The sequence below is a fragment of the Trichosurus vulpecula genome, chromosome 9, assembly GCF_011100635.1.
Source record: "Trichosurus vulpecula isolate mTriVul1 chromosome 9, mTriVul1.pri, whole genome shotgun sequence".
Taxonomy (NCBI): domain Eukaryota; kingdom Metazoa; phylum Chordata; class Mammalia; order Diprotodontia; family Phalangeridae; genus Trichosurus; species Trichosurus vulpecula.
This window is the reverse complement of record NC_050581.1, coordinates 153,099,808-153,116,548: the sequence shown is the minus strand read 5'-3', so window position 1 is coordinate 153,116,548 and position 16,741 is coordinate 153,099,808. Positions and strand designations below refer to the sequence as shown.

General features: G+C 40.7%; 1 protein-coding gene across 12 annotated transcripts in view; it reads left to right on the top strand.

The window, feature by feature from the left end:
• The window catches only part of ATP2B2 (ATPase plasma membrane Ca2+ transporting 2), a 359,025-nt gene that overhangs the window by 300,355 nt on the left and 41,929 nt on the right, over positions 1 to 16,741 (top strand). The gene's annotated exons all lie outside the window — the stretch shown is intronic.

The following is a 16,741-nucleotide window of genomic DNA, read 5'->3' as shown; positions in this document are numbered from 1 at the left end:
TCACAAGAGTTTGAATTAAAAATTTTCTCCCCATTTCTACCCTCCCACCCACTCCAAGATGGCATATATTCTGTTTGCCACATTCCCCAGTCAGCCCTCCCTTCTGTCACCCCACTCCCCTCCTATCCCTTTTTCCCTTACTTTCTTGTAGGGCAAGATAAATTTCTATGTCCCATTTCCTGTGTATCATATTTCCTAGTTGCATGCAAAAACTTTTTTTTTTGAACGTCTGTTTTTAAAACTTTGAGTTCCAAATTTTCTCCCCTCTTCCCTCCCCACCCACCCTCCCTAAGAAAGCAAGCAATTCAACATAGGCCACATGCATATCATTATATAAAACCCTTCCATAATACTCATGTTGTGAAAGACTGTATTTTCCTCCTTCCGAACCTATCCGCCTTTATTCAATTTTCTCCCTTGACCCTGTCCCTTTTTGAAAGTGTTTGTTTTTGATTACCTCCTCCCCCATCTGCCCTCCCTTTTATTATCCCCCCTTTTTATCTTCTTCCTCCTTCTTTCCTGTGGGGTAAGATACCCAATTGAGTATGTATGTTATTCCCTCCTCACATCAAATCCAATGAGAGCAAGATTCACTCATTCCCCCTCACCTGCCCCTCTTCCCTTCCTACAGAACTGCTTTTTCTTGCCACTTTTATGTGAGATAATTTACCCCATTCTATCTCTCCCTTTCTCCCTCTCTCAATATTTTCCTCTCTCATCCCTTAATTTGATTTTATTTTTTTAGATATCATCCCTTCATATTCAACTCATCCTGTGTCATCTGTCTACATATATATGTATATATGTAACATATATACATATATATGTATACACACACACACACACACACACACACACACACATATATATATATATATACACATACACACACATATGTATGTGTGTATGTATATTCCCTTTGGCTCCCCCAATACTGAGGTCTCATGAATCATACACATCATCTTTCCATGTAGGAATGTAAACAAAACAGTTCAAATTTAGTAAGTCCCTTGTGATTTCTCTTTCTTCTTTACCTTCTCATGCTTCTCTTGATTCTTGTGTTTGAAAGTCAAATTTTCTATTCAGCTCTGGTCTTTTCACTGAGAAAGCTTGAGAGTCCTCTATTTTATTGAAAGTCCATATTTTGCCTTGGAGCATGATACTCAGTTTTAATGGGTAGGTTATTATTGGTTTTAATTCTAGCTCCATTGACCTCCGGAATATCATATTCCAAGCCCTTCGATCCCTTAATATAGAAGCTGTTAGATCTTGTGTTATTCTGATTGTGTTTCCACAATACTCAAATTGTTTCTTTCTGGCTGCTTGCATTATTTTCTCCTTGATCTGGGAGCTGTGGAATTTGGTGACAATATTCCTAGGAGTTTTCTTTTTGGGATCTTTTTCAGGAGACGATGGGTGGATTCTTTCAATTTCTATTTTACCCTCTGGCTCTAGAATATCACGGCAGTTCTCCTTGATAATTTCTTGAAAGATGGTATCTAGGCTCTTTTTTTGATATGGCTTTCAGGTAATCCAATAATTTTTAAATAACCTCTCCTGGATCTATTTTCCAGGCCAGTGGTTTCCAATGAGATATTTCACATTGTCTTCCATTTTTTTTTCATTCCTTTGGTTCTGTTTTATAATATTTTGATTTCTCATAAAATCACTAGCTTCCACTTGTTCCAATCTAATTTTTAAGGTTGTATTTTCTTCAGTGGTCTTTTGGACCTCCTTTTCCATTTGGCTAATTCTGCCTTTCAAGGCATGCTTCTCCTCATTGGCTTTTTGGAGCTCTTTTGTCATTTGAGTTAGTCTATTTTTTAAGGTGTTGTTTTCTTCAGTATTTTTTTGAGTCTCCTTTAGCAAGTCATTGACTTGTTTTTCATGGTTTTCTTGCATCACTCTCATTTCTCTTCCCAATTTTTCCTCTACTTCTCTTACTGGCTTTTCCAAATCCTTTTTGAGCTCTTCCATGGCCTGAGACCAATTCATGTTTTTCTTGGAGACTTTTGATGTAGGCTCTTTGACTTTGCTGACTTCTTCTGACTGTATGTTTTGGTCTTCTTAGTCACCCAAGAAAGATTCCAAAGTCTGAGTCTGAATCTGAGTCTGTTTTCACTGCCTGGCCATGTTCCCAGCCAACATACTTGACCCTTGAGTTTTTCGTCGGGGTACAACTGCTTGTAGAGTAGAGAGTACTTTGTTTCAAGCTTGAGGGGATGTGTTGTTGTTTTCAGAGCTATTTCTATACAGCCAGCTCTGCCACGCCAGCGCTACTCCTCCCCCAAGAACCACCAACCTGGACCAGACTTAGATCTTAAGCAGGCTCTTCACTCCCACTCAGATCTGCCACTTAATTCCTCCCACCAGGTAGGCCTGGGGTCAGAAGCAACTGCAGCAGTAGTTCTGTAGCTGCACCACCTCTGCTGCCCCCAGGGCAGTGGCTGAACCGCAAACTCCTTTCACTCTGTCCCAGAAGCTTTTCCCACTAACCTTCTCTGTTGTCTTTGGTGTTTGTGAGTTGAGAAGTCTGGTAACTGCCACAGCTCACTGATTCAGGGTGCTAGGGCCTGTTCTGCCTGGCTCCCAGCCTGGTTGGTCCTGCCACTGCCCACACTCGGCTCTGCTCCTCTCCTCTCCCAGCTCCGTGTGTGATAGACCTTATCCAGCAACCATCCAGGCTGTCCTGGGCTGGATCCCTGCTTCTCTCTTCTATTTTGTGGGTCCTGAAGTTCTAGAATTTGTTCAGAGCCATTTTTATAGATTTTTGGAGGGACCTGATGGGGAGCTTATGCAAGTTCTTGCTTTCCAGCCACCATCTTGGCTCTGCCCCCCAGGAGTTTCTCTCCATTCTAGGCAAGGTAGATGGTTGTCTAGCTGCTCTATCTTGATCAGACTCCACCTTTGTGGTTGTTTTTGAGTTCTGATCACATTTTGGGAGGGATTTTGGTGGGGACCATGTCCTATTAGTATTGGTTTAGGGAACTGGAGTTGTTTAGCATGGAGAGAAGAAGACTTGGGGGTGGGAATCATGATCTCTATCTTTAAATTCTCCAGTGGTTGTCATGTGGAAAGATTAGGTTTACTTTGTCCTCTGAGAGAAGAGCTAAGATCAATGAGGGTAAGTTTCAAAGAGGCAGATTTAGGCTAACTATAGGGAGGAATCTCCTAATATTTAGAGCTTCCTATAAACAGAATGGGCTGCCTTGAGAGGTGAGTTTCTGCCACTGGAGGTGTTCAAGCAACAGCTGAGTGTCTACTTTTGTTGTGGAAATATTTTCTACACAAGGATGGGTTCACTTATATGACCTCTGAGGTCCTTTCCTTCACTAATATTTTGTAGGTGTCAGAGTTGTAGTTCAGGAAAGGGACTTAGGGGTAATCTAGCCTAAGTCTTATTTTACAGATAAGGAAACTGAGTCCCAAATAGGTGAAGTGATTTGCCTCTGCTCACAGAAATGCTAACGTGCACATTTTCAGACTTCAAATTTGGTGCCCTTTCCACTACATTCACTACCTTGATTCTAAGTCACTGTAAGTCCTCTCTGGGAATCAGTTTCCTTCTAATCCATGGTCTCAGTCCTTTGGCCAAGCAGCATTGGATCTATCAATCTAAAGAGTGAATCAAACTATTATCTCAGAGAACTCAATTTTCTTATTTAGAAAACAATGATCTGGTAGCTACCTAACTGCCTGATTAAAAAAATTACAGGAAGTGTTTGTTGGCCAAAAAAGTTAGAATCACTGAATGTTTGATTCACAGGATCATTAAAAAAATAGGATGCTAGAGTTGAAAGGGACCTTTGAGATCAATCTTGTCCAGCCCCTTCATTTTACAGGTGAGGTCACACAGCAAGTTGGTGGCAGTTCCTGGACTAGAACCCAGGTCTCATGACTCCCAGGCTAGTGTGCTTTTACCTGATTGTTTCTCAAATAGAACTGATCAAAGTCCTGTGCATCTAAGATGTTCAATTTTTACTTGGTTTAAACTTGGGGAGATCACAATTATCCAGTAAGCCTTATTCAGAGAGAGGGAGGTAAGAAGGTGGGGAGGTGAAGATATGTGAGACTTCTTGGAAAATCATGAATTTCATTTTCAGTCACCTGTGAAGATTTTCTGTTCTTTTGTCTGTGTGCTCATTCTCTACTTATGTAGGACTAGTGACATTGCTTTTAATACAATAATTTGTGTCTGACACCTTTATAGATAACCATTCTTTTCTATTGCTGTTTTTGTTACCCATGAGATAGTGTTTTCTCAGCTAACTAGAATCTTGAAGCATAGAAATAAGGACTCTAGATGCCTTATTTCTTTTCAGGTATTCAGAATTTAAGACATTAGTGTACTGAGATAGGTAACTCTAGAAAGTCAATTGGTACAATATGGGTGATCTGGAAGGTGTGTGCAAGTTTGATTTTTGCAAATTAAATCATATTTCCCATTGACTTTCATTATAATTTCAGATATGTGTACCTGTTGACCTCCCTCTCCCACTCCTTAAAAAAAGGGAACAATTTCAAAAGTAAAGAGCAAGAGCAAGGAAGAAAAATAAATTCTATGCTGTAGCAGCCTTTTTCAGTCACATCTTCATAGATTCAAATAGGGAAATGACTCTTTACTCTCATAAATTTGTATAATGAAGCTCATGCTATATCCAGGTTTATGAAGTAGAGCCCACCTGTAAACGGTCATGTATTTATTTATTTATTTATTTATTTATTTTTGGCTGGGGTGGGTGGGGGGAGGCAGGGCAATTGGGGTTAAGTGACTTGCCAAAGGTCACACAGCTAGTAAGTATGTCAGGTGTCTGAGGCTGGATTTGAACTCAGGTCCTCCTGACTCTAGGGCTGGTGATCTATTCACTGTGTCACCTAGCTGCCCCAATGATCATGTATTTAAAAGAAAATTGACAGCAGCAGCAGCAGCACAAGTAGTAGTAGTAGAAGCAGTAGTAGTGGTGGTGGTGGTGGTAATACTACTATTACTACTACGAATAATGTAGGTTTCTTTTAAATACATGATTATATAAATATAATTTATATAAATACCATATAGTAGTAGTACTACTACCACCACCACCCCCACTGCTGCGGTTGCTGCTGCTGCTACTACTAATACTACTACCACTACTACCACACATTTATGGTGTTTTTAAGTTTGCAAAGTGCATTACAAAAATAATTTCATTTTATCCTCCCATCAAGCCGAGGAGATAGTTGCTATTATTATCACCATTTTACAGATAAGGAAACTGAGGGTGGCAATGGTGAAGTGCCTTGCCCAGGGTCATACAGCCAGTGCAGCCAGATTTGAATGCAGGTCTTCCTGACTCCAGGTCCAGCAGTCTATCCATGGTTGCACCATCTAGGTGCCAGCACATTAACACCACGTTAGCGGTCATTCTGTATCAGGTTGTATAGTAAAATTAAAATCATGCTGGATAATAGTTTATGGCAGGAAAGGAAAAGCATTATCTTTGGTGTATAAAGATTCTTTTGAGGATGCGTAGTTTGAATAACCCTTCATCTGTGCCATTTCCATAAGACCATCAATTTAGTGATGAAAGGGAGACCATCTAGTACAACCCCTCACTTTCTAGAGGTGGAAACGAAGGCCCCAGACAGGTGACTTGCACAGTAGCAAGATAGTAAGTAATAGAGTCAAGATTTGAACCCAAGTCTTATGGCATCAAACCTAATTCATTTTCCATTGCCATTTCCAATCATCCCTCCAGTAGCTTTCTTCCCCACACTGATTAGATACCTTTAGTGGGAATACTCAGTGAAAATGCACAATTTTAGTAATTTCCTGTTCTTTATTGATTTTAAAGAAATATTTGGTCTGGTAGAACAGAAACAAGGGCTCTCCTTTGACACAAAGTTTCTATTTTCCATAAGCTAAAAATTTATAAAATTAGTACCAGGCAGGACCACAGAGATAACTTTTTCATTAACCTGCTCTCCATTCACATCAAGTGAGATATAAAGTAAGATATATGTTTACCAAAGTTTTCACCAGGGTCATGGAGGATCTTCTCTATAGAAAGGAAACAAAAAAATCTCTTTTGGTGTTATGGCAGTGTAGTATGATGGGCAGAGATGGCACCTTGGAGCCAGAAAGGCCTGGTTTTGAGTCTTGCCTCTGACACATACTGACTGTGTGTTCTTGGGTAAATCATTTAAACTCTAAGCCAGAGGCATCAGACTCATATGGAATCAGGGGCCTCTAAACTGTACTTGAGAATTCCTGTGGACAGCATATTGACTTAGAAAACCACATACTTACACCATCAATGTTTCATTGCATTTTAATTTATTCTGCTAGATATTCCCAATTGCGTTTTATTCTGGTTCGGGTCACAATTTGTGGGTGGAATGGACCATGTGTTTGATATGTCTATTCTAGGCAAGATTGTATGTTGCAGAGAAGGTGCCAACCTACATAAGTGGAGGGAGTTCCTCACTGGCAGTGCCCTATGCCATTGAAGCACAGGCTCTCTATTCATATCATTGGTGAGGATCTCAGAATGGTCCTGTTACGCTGAGGATGTTGTACTCAGCCATAAAATTTTACAATGCATCCCCAGGAAAATATATAATTATTCAAAAGAGATCAGGCTAGTCATCCACAATGGAAAAACAAAGGAGATGAAAATGTCTCTTGTCCAGATTATACCATGTTACTGATTGTATAACTCCTTAATTTAGTCCATCAGCACATACATTTCAAATGCTACAACTGGACATAACCTAGGGCCAGAGTTAAGCTGGCTGATTGGTTGGTTGTTGTCTTTCATTCTTGAAGAGGACCAAAATGACATCATATAGAGTCAAGTTACAATGTGTCCAACTGTGGGTGATCAGACCCATATGAGCTTGGAATGCCCTACCACGAATAGTCCAAGTGAACATTTAGCATGGACTCTTTAAATTTGTGCATCTATCTCACATTTCTTTTGAGCTACTTCAGTTACGCTTTGCTCATAGTATACAGCACCTTCTTTGCTGTGGGTACGCCATACAGAGGTGTTCTTTGCCAGCGTCTCCCATGCCACACAATCAATTCTAAAGTTCTTCAGAGAGAACTAGAATTAAGTAGAAGGAATTTGGCTTAGATTCATTTAGCAAATCAAGAAATGCCATGATCTTAAAAGAAGCAAAACTGCCAAAGCCTCTAAAAGCAATAGAAAAAAAGTTGGTGAGTTTAAGCTGACAGAGGTAGATTACCATTGATAACTTATGCATGTGCATTGGTATCAAACATCATCAGAGAAATTCATGATTAGAAAAGGGAGCCAAGTAGGGAGAACAAGAGGCAATAGATGATCAACCCTAGTGCTCTATTTGTACCCTCAAGCTAAGACCTAAAGGAAGACCTCTGACACATTGTGGGGATCTTAGATCCTTTCAAGAGGATTTACAGAAGAAACTAGATGATTAGCACCTTCGGTTTGTTGGAGTTTGGAATGTACCAGAGGAAGCAAGAGCCATCCTGATCACTGTGCTTTAATGCTTTCATGAATCCATGATTTCATTGATGTGGGTACTTCCTCCCCTGCTAATAGATTGAAATCCATCAACACTCTCTTACCCGTGTGAATCTTGCTTATGTCATTCTAGAAACCTTCCATAGGGAATTTGTTTATGGAAAGATGCGGGTATCTCTTAATATTTCATGGATGTAGCATTTGGGCTGTTATCTATCACTCTCCATAACAGCACTTAGCATGGTACCAGGCATGTAGTAGGTGCTTAACACAGTGCTTGTTCCTTTCCCCCCTTTCTTTCTCCTGTTTTAGGCATATGTGATGATGATTGTCATGAGCACAGCATTGTTGGCAATATGCTGCAATCCACTTATATCCATCATGCTATTTTCCACTGATTTTGGTTTGCCTGGAATTTAGATTCTCCTGAGATCATGTTGTTTTGTGAGCCCTAGCTGTGGGAAAGTAATAGTTTTAAATAGACGGGCTTTTGTTTCAGCGTTATATTGAAAACACAACTTTTTTTCCTATTTATGGATCACTCCTGCTCATCATCTATTTGCTGTGCTTGCCCGAGATGAACTAAATCAACCACTTTCATGTCATTATGTAGTTGATAAGCTTTTTTTATCCACTTTGTTTTTCCTTTGTGGATTGTTAGGCTTTTTTCTTTTACATAAGCACAAATGTAGCTGAGAAAGCCCTAAAATGTGCCCAACATCAATGAAATCAACAGTAGATTACCTGAAAACAGAAGCATCTGGCACATTTTTTTTTTCATTTGTGGGGAATCCTTCCTGTCCTTGAACCTATAAAGTTGGAAGACTTAGCCAGGCATTCAAATGCCTTTGGGCTGTGAATTTAGCTTTTGCATATATTTTCTAAAAAGTGGGATTTTGGAAGACATTTGAGACTTCACAGAACCACCTTCCCTTATCACTCCTTCCCATGTTCCTCTCTCAACAATGCCTTGGTTCTAGAATGAGAGCTATGAGGAGTCTAGAGGAATTAGCTTCCTCTACTGTTGGACCAGTTGACTTGAAAACCTGACTTCTGCAGCTCCAGGCAGACTCAGATAGAATTTCATCCTCCTCCACCTCTCCAATCCCTGCCAAGACTAATTGACAAGAGTGATCAGTGGTTAAGCCCTCCTTCCTTTACTTTCAACATAATAAGATCTTTCCTACTCTTCAGCTGCTTAGTTCAAGCCTTCAGGGGATCTCCTGAAAACCAGAGGGAGGATTTCTGCAAAGACAACACCATTTACATATTTACTCTGCAAAATTAGGTTGTAGGGTTTTTTTAGGGGGAAGCATAACGGTGGCTCCCAGTGGCTCCTGCCTCATTTTGGCAGCAATAATTGCTTGCTGCCTTTGTTTTTTATTCATTTCCACATTCAAAACCATTTATGGTCTCTTGGATTAAAAATTGTTACCAGTAAATTTGTGTTGAGTGAATGAATTCTCAAAGGTAAATTGAAAAATGGTCTTATTTGCTACCGATGCTGTCCTCAGGGCCTTCTTCAGGAAAATCAAATGGAGAGTACTTCTCCTAGCTTCCTGCTGCTGGGGATGGGGGAAGGGAAGGGAACAAGCATTTATGAAATGCCTACTGTGTGCTAAGCAGTTTACAAAAACGATCTCATTGATTCATACAACCACCTTGGGAGGAAGATGCTATTATTATCCCCATTTTACAGTTGAGGAAACTGAGGTAGAAGTTAAATGACTTGTCCAGGGTCACACGACTGATAAGTATCTGAGGTCAGATTTGAACTCAGGTCTAGCAGACTCTAGGCCCAGCACTCTTTTCTAGCTGCTTAGGTAGAGGGGTAGAAGGAGATGTGCTGTTGCTGGTGCTTGGCAGAGACACAGGGAGAAAAAGAGGGGCCCCCTACGACCATGACTGATTAGGCAGCTTGGTAGAGATCAGGATTCAGAAGATCTGAGTTTGAATCCCAGCTTTGCCTCTTATTACCTTGGGCGAGGCCCTTTCCATTACTAGGTTTCAGTTTCCTCCTTTGTAATAAAATAAGCTAATAATTAGAGCTAGGGATAGGACCTGAACCTTTGGCTTCATTAGGAACCCCCAGGTGAGGACATTCTCTTCACCAATGCAGGTCTCTGCAGCTTGTCTTAGGGTGTTTCCTAAAGCTCCCAGCAGTGGGTGAATGGTCATGCAGCCATAATGTGTCCAAGGTGGTCTTCCTTGTTTCAAGGCACAATCGCCATCTAGATGGTATTCAAATAGTTTCCCATAGCCTCCATTTCTCCTTCTTACCCTCTCAAATGAGGAAGTTGGAGTTGGATTCAGGGGATCTTAACCTGTTTTTTTTGCATCATGGACTTCCTTTGTCATCTGGTGAAGCCTATGGATCTCTTCTCGGAATAATATTTTTAAATGTAGAAAATCAAATCCATAATCTTACAAAGGAAACTAGTAATCCTGAAATACAGTTATCAAAATGTTTTGAAAAATCAAGTTGGTAGCCCACCCCATTGGGTAACCATCTCTGGATTCAGTGATCTCCAAAGTCCCTATCCATTCCTGATGCTTTGAGATCTGAGGCCTATATACAAGCCAACAACTCATCATCTTCCCACAGACATTCACCCCATTGTAGGATCTTACAACTAGACCTAGAAAAGGCCCGAGGCAAGTTGGTCTAACCCTCTTATTTACAGATAAGACAACTGAGTCCTGTAAAGACTAAGTGACTTGGGGGCAGCTGGGTGGCTCAGTGAGTAGAACCCTGGAGTCAGGAGGAACTGAGTTCAAATCCAGCTTCAGACACTTGACACATGTACTAGCTGTGTGACCTTGGGCAAGTAACTTAATCCCCAAATGCCCTGCCAAAAAAAAAGACTGACTTGCTTTCAAAGGTCATTCAAGTATTAAGTGCCAAAGTCAGGACCCAGGTTTTCTGACTGCAAATTCTTTTCTTTTACTCCTGTGCTTCCCTGCCTCATGCTATGGCCAAGGGGCAGGACTACCTCATACTGGAGATGATTTTCAGAGTTCTTTTCCAAGGTTTTTTTAGCCTCTTCTTATGATTTTATGAATAAGAATTGTTGGGGGAGGAACAAAGCATATGAACAGTATGATTTGCTTTTCACCAGCACCCCCTGAGTGCAAGTTACTCAATGTCCTTGGGCCTTAGTTTACTCATTTGTAAAATCAAGAGAAAAGGAGATGGGAAGAAGTATTTGTAAAGTGCCTACTATGCGCCAGGGATGGCGATAAGTGCTTTACAATCAGCATCTCATTTGGTCTTCATGATAACCCTAGGAGGTAGGCACTATTATTATCCCAATCTGATATTTGAGAAAACTGAGTCATATGGAGATTAAGTCACTTGCCCAGAGTCACATAGCTAGTAAGAATCTGAGGCCAGATTTGAACTCAGGTCTTCCTGATGCTAACCCAGCACTCTAGGGGTAAGCTGTGTGACCTCTAAAATCCTTTCCAGATTCAAGTCTATGATTCCCCTAGAATGGCCCTGACATTCACTCATCACCACCAGCAGAGAGAACGCATCAGAAAGAACACAAGACTCAGAATTGAACATGTGGGTTCATACTCTGACTATACCATTTACCAGCTGTGTGAACTCAGGCAACTCATTTCTCCCTGATAAGCCTCAGTTTCCTTCTCTTTAATGATAGTAGCTGGCATTGATATAGGTGCTTTAAGATTTCCCAAACACTTTTCATGATCATCTTACCTTATTCTCCAAATACTTCTTTGAGGTAGATGCTGCAGTTATCATTTTCCCAATTTTCCACCCAAGGCAACCAGGAGAAATTTAATGACTTTCCCAACATGCCCTGACTAGTAATTGTCAGAGGTAAGATTTGAACCTCTCTCTTCCTGACTGGGGGTCGCATCTGCCAAGTGTGGAGATGTGAAGAGGCCGGCCCTGATAGCTTGTAATGGAGGCTGGAAATCGGGTCTTTTGACTTTCATTCCCTCCTCACTCTGTATTCTTTCTTCTACAACAACTTACCTCTTATTAATAAACTCTACCATTAAAGGGCAGTTAAGGGAGATGCATTAAACCTTTTTATGATGGAAAATGATAGCACGTGTTGCATTTTATTGAACATAAGGGGACTAATCTCATATTCCTATTCCCCCAACATCATGACAGTCCTAACTACCAGAGGCCCAAAGAAGCAAATTAATTTGAAAGAGAAGAAAACAAATTAAAGACTGAGTAAAATAATCAGAACTTGATAGTAATTTACACAATAACCACAAGGAAAACAACAATGCCAGATGTAATAATTGATCAATACAACAGGCAATCCTAACCTCAGAGGACTGACTGATGAAGACACATGACTCCTGCCTCTCAGCATACCAGCCATAGGTATGGAATGAGCCATACATACATCCTCACACATGGCTAGTGCATTGATTTGATTGGCTCCACAGTACTTATGTTTTTATGTATTTACCATTTACTATTTTTAGTTTTCAGCATTGATTTTCACAAGACTTTGAATTACAAATTTTCTCCCCATTTCTACCCTACCCCCCCACTCCAAGATGGCATATATTCTGGTTGCCCTGTTCTCCAGTCAGCCCTCCCTTCTGTCACCCCACTCCCCTCACATCCCCTTTTCCCTTACTTTCTTGTAGGGTAAGATAGATTTCTATGCCCCATTGCCTGTATATCTTATTTCCTAGTTGCATGCAAAAACTTTTTTTTGAACATTTGTTTTTAAAACTTTGAGTTCCAAATTCTCTTCCCTCTTCCCTCCCTACCCACCCTCCTTAAGAAGGCAAGCAATTCGACATAGGCCACATGCATATCATTATGTAAAACCCTTCCACAATACTCATGTTGTGAAAGACTAACTATATTTTCCTCCTTCCTATCCTATCCCACTTTATTCAATGTTCTCCCTTGACCCTGTCCCTTTTTGAAAGTGTTTGTTTTTGATTACCTCCTCCCCCATCTGTCCTCCCTTCTATCATCCCCCCTTTTCTATCTCCTTCCTCCTTCTTTCCTGTAGGGTAAGATACCCAACTGAGTGTGTATGTTATTCCCTCCTCAGGTCAAATCCGATGAGAGCAAGATTCACTCATTCCCCTTCACCTGCACTCTCTCCCCTTCCTACAGAACTGCTTTTTCTTGCCACTTTTATGTGAGATAATTTACCCCATTCTATCTCTCCCTTTCTCCCTCTCTCAATATTTTCCTCTCTCATCCCTTAATTTGATTTTTTTTAGATATCATCCCTTCATATTCAACACATCCTGTGCCCTCTGGCTCTCTCTATATGTATATTCCCTTCAGCTACCCTAATACTGAGATCTCATGAATTGTACACATCATCTTTCCATGTAGGAATGTAAACAAAACAGTTCAACTTTAGTAAATCCCTTATGATTTCTCTTTCTTGTTTACCTTTTCATGCTTCTCTTGATTTTTGTGTTTGAAAGTCAAATTTTCTATTCAGCTCTGGTCTTTTCACTGAGAAAGCTTGAAAGTCCTCTATTTTATTGAAAATCCATATTTTGCCTTGGAGGATGATGCTCAGTTTTTCTGGGTTGGTGATTCTTGGTTTTAATCCTAGCTCCGTTGACCTCCGCAATATCATACTCCAAGCCCTTCACTCCCTTAACGTAGAAGCTGCTAGATCTTGTGTTATTCTGATTGTTTCCACAATACTCAAATTGTTTCTTTCTGGCTGCTTGCAGTATTTTCACCTTGATCTGGGAGCTTTGGAATTTGGTGACAATATTCTTAGGAGTTTTTTTTTGGGGATCTTTTTCAGGAGGTGATCGGTGGATTCTTTCAATTTCTATTTTGCCCTGTGGCTCTAGAATATCAGGGCAGTTCTCCTTGATAATTTCTTGAAAGATGATATCTAGGCTCTTTTTTTGATCATGGCTTTCAGGTAGTCCAATAATTTTTAAATTATCTCTCCTGGATCTATTTTCCAGGTCAGTGGTTTTTCCAATGAGATATTTCACATTGCCTTCCATTTTTTCATTCCTTTGGTTCTGTTTTGTAATATCTTGATTTCTCGTCAAGTCACTAGCTTCCACTTGCTACAATCTAATTTTTAAGGTAGTATTTTCCTCAGTGGTCTTTTGGACTTCCTTTTCCATTTGGCTAATTCTGCCTTTCAAGGCATTCTTCTCCTCATTGGCTTTTTGGAGCTCTTTTTCCATTTGAGTTAGTCTATTTTTTAAGGTGTTGTTTTCTTCAGTATTTTTTGGGTCTTCTTTAGCCAGTCTTTGACTCATTTTTCATGGTTTTCTCTCATCATTCTCATTTCTCTTCCCAATTTTTCCTCTACTTCTCTTACTTGCTTTTCCAAATCCTTTTTGAGCTCTTCCATGGCCTGAGACCAGTTCATATTTTTCTTGGAGGCTTTTGATGTAAGCTCTTTGACTTTGTTGACTTCTGGCTGTATGTTTTGGTCTTCTTTGTCACCCAAGAAAGATTCCAAAGTCTGAGTCTGAATCTGAATCCATTTTCGCTGCCTGGCCATGTTCCCAGCCAACTATTTGACCTTTGAGTTTTTCATCGGAGTATGACTGCCTTTAGAATAGAGAGTACTTTGTTCCAAGCTTGAGGGGATGCACTATTGTTTTCAGAGCTATTTCTATACAGCAAACTCTGCCACAGCAGCATTCCTCCTCCCCAAAGAACTGCCAACCCGTACCTGACTCAGATCTTAAGCAGGCTCTGCACTCCAGCTCAGATTCACCACTTAATTCCTCCCACCAGGTGGGCCTGGGGCCAGAAGCAACTGCAGCAGTAGTTCTGTATTTGCACCACCTCAAGTACCCCCGGGGTGGTGGCCAAACACAAACTCCTTTCACTCTGTCCCAGAAGCTTTTCCCACTAAACTTCTTTATTGTCTTTGGTGTTTGTGGGTTGAGAAGTCTGGTAACTGCCACAGCTTACTGATTCAGGGCGCTATGCCTATTCCACCTGGCTCCCGGTCTGGTTGCTCCTGCTGCTGCCCATGCTGGGCTCTGCTCCTCTCCACTTCCAGCTCCGTGTGATAGACCTTCTCTGGCAACCATCCAGGCTGTCCTGGGCTGGAGCCCTGCTTCCCTCTTCTATTTTGTGGGTTCTGCAGTTCTAGAATTTGTTCAGAGCCATTTTTATAGGTGTTTGGAGGGTCCTGGGGGAGAGCTTTAGGCATGTCCGTGCTCTCCAGCCAACATCTTGGCTCCATCCCCAACATTGATTTCATTAAGAATGGGCCTTGATTGAGCTTGGAGGGGCTTAGAGACTTCAACATATGGAGATGGGCATGTCTATGTTCCAGGTTGGGGAGGAAAGAAGTTATAGATAAGCAAAGGCATGGAGATAGTAGAAAGTAGAATAAGATTGGAAGATGGAGGGTAGTTCAGTTTGGTTGGACTGTCATAAACGTGAAAGGGATGTATGTGAGATAAGGCTGAAAATATAGAACAGAGGTAGATAGTTCCAAGCCTTGAATGCCAGGATCAAAGTATATCCTTTATTTGGTAGACCACACAAAAATAATGAATGAATGAGCCATTTAAGCATTTAGAATGTGTAAAGAATTAAATACAAGGAACAGTCACCATAAGCCTTTGAGCAGAGGGGTGATATAATCAGCAGTGGTGTGGATTAGAGAGAGGAGATACTAGTATTAGGAAGGTGAGTAAGAAGGCTATTATAGTAGTTTAGATGACAAAAAAGTGGTGGCAGTGGGAGTTGAGAGGATGGGGCATGGATGTGTAGGGAGAAACAACTGGACTAAATATCTGATTGGTTGTGGAGAGTGAATTGAAGATGACTCCAGTGGAGAGGAAATTGCTGCATGTGAGCAGAAAATCATCTTGTTTTCAAAATTCCTGTGTTGCTGGCCAGTTTTTTTCATTGCATTCTAGATCCTATTTTGGAGATTTTGTTACATTTCTTCCCCTCCATCTCCATGTAACATATCTGGTTTTTTTAGGAAAAGAAAACCTTCATAGGATGTGTTGTCTCCCCATAGCTCTTGTATCTTAAAGGGTATCCTGCTACTTGACCCTGAGGTTGGCCACCTTTTCATTGTGGTGCACCAGGGTTCTAGACAACTCATCCTATGGCATGGTGACAACAGGAGAAAGACCACACAGGTTGTCAGATGCAAGTGTGTGTGTTTTGTGTGAGTGTCCATTAGCCACCAACTTTCACAAGGACAAAGCAGCAGGATATTAGCTTCATGGTCTGTTGATGATGAACAAATCCCATTAGTAGTCAGGAGATGGATGGAGGAGAGTGGTGGCAGCCACCGGCCCATAGACTACTGAAAATCAGAGTCCTAGCCCCATCACTGACCAGATGTAGCGGTCCCCTTCTATGGGCCTCAGTTTCTTCTTTTTTAAAATGAGGAGCCCAGATAAGATGATCTCAAAGTCTCTTTCAGTTCTAAACTCAAACTCTAATATGTAGGTGCAATAGAGTCAGGAGGACATGGATTTAAATTGTACCTCAGACACTATGGTTCTGTGACCATTGGCAAATTACCTAATTTCTCTGTACCTCATTTTCCTCATCTGTAAAATGAGAAGCATTGGACTCAATGGACTCCTTTCCAGGTCTAAAATTTATGATTCTCTCATCTTTGAAAAATGGGTCACAGACTTTAATACTTTAGGGATTCCTTGACCACTATTTTATTTTTTTTAATTCAGATTTTTTATTTTTAGTTTACAACACTTTTCTTCCCTCCCCTCCTCCTCCCTCCACAAGACAGCATGGAATCTGATATATCTTCTACATGTAACTTTGCATTGAGCTTATTTACAAAATAGTCAAGTTGTAAAGAAGAATTATGACCAGTGGAATGAATCATGAGAAAGAAGAAACGAAACAAAACAAAACAAAAACAAAAGAGAAAAAAACAAAGGGGGAAGAAAGGAGAGCATACAGTGTGCCTCAATCTGCATTCACACTCCATAGTTCTTTCTCTGGATGTAGATAGCTCTCTCCATCATGAGTCCTTTGGAGTTGTCTTTGAACCTTGTATTGCTGAGAAGAGCAAAGTCTATCACGATTGGTCCTCACATAATCCATATATCTGTGGTTGTGTATAATGTTTTCCTAGTTCTGCTCTGCTCACTCAGCATTATATCATGTAGATTTTTTCCAGGTTATTATGAAGTCTCTATCTTCCCCATTTCTTATAGCACAATAGTATTCCATCACATTCATATATCACAACCTGTTCAGCCATTCCCCAATTGATGGGCATCCCCTTGATTTC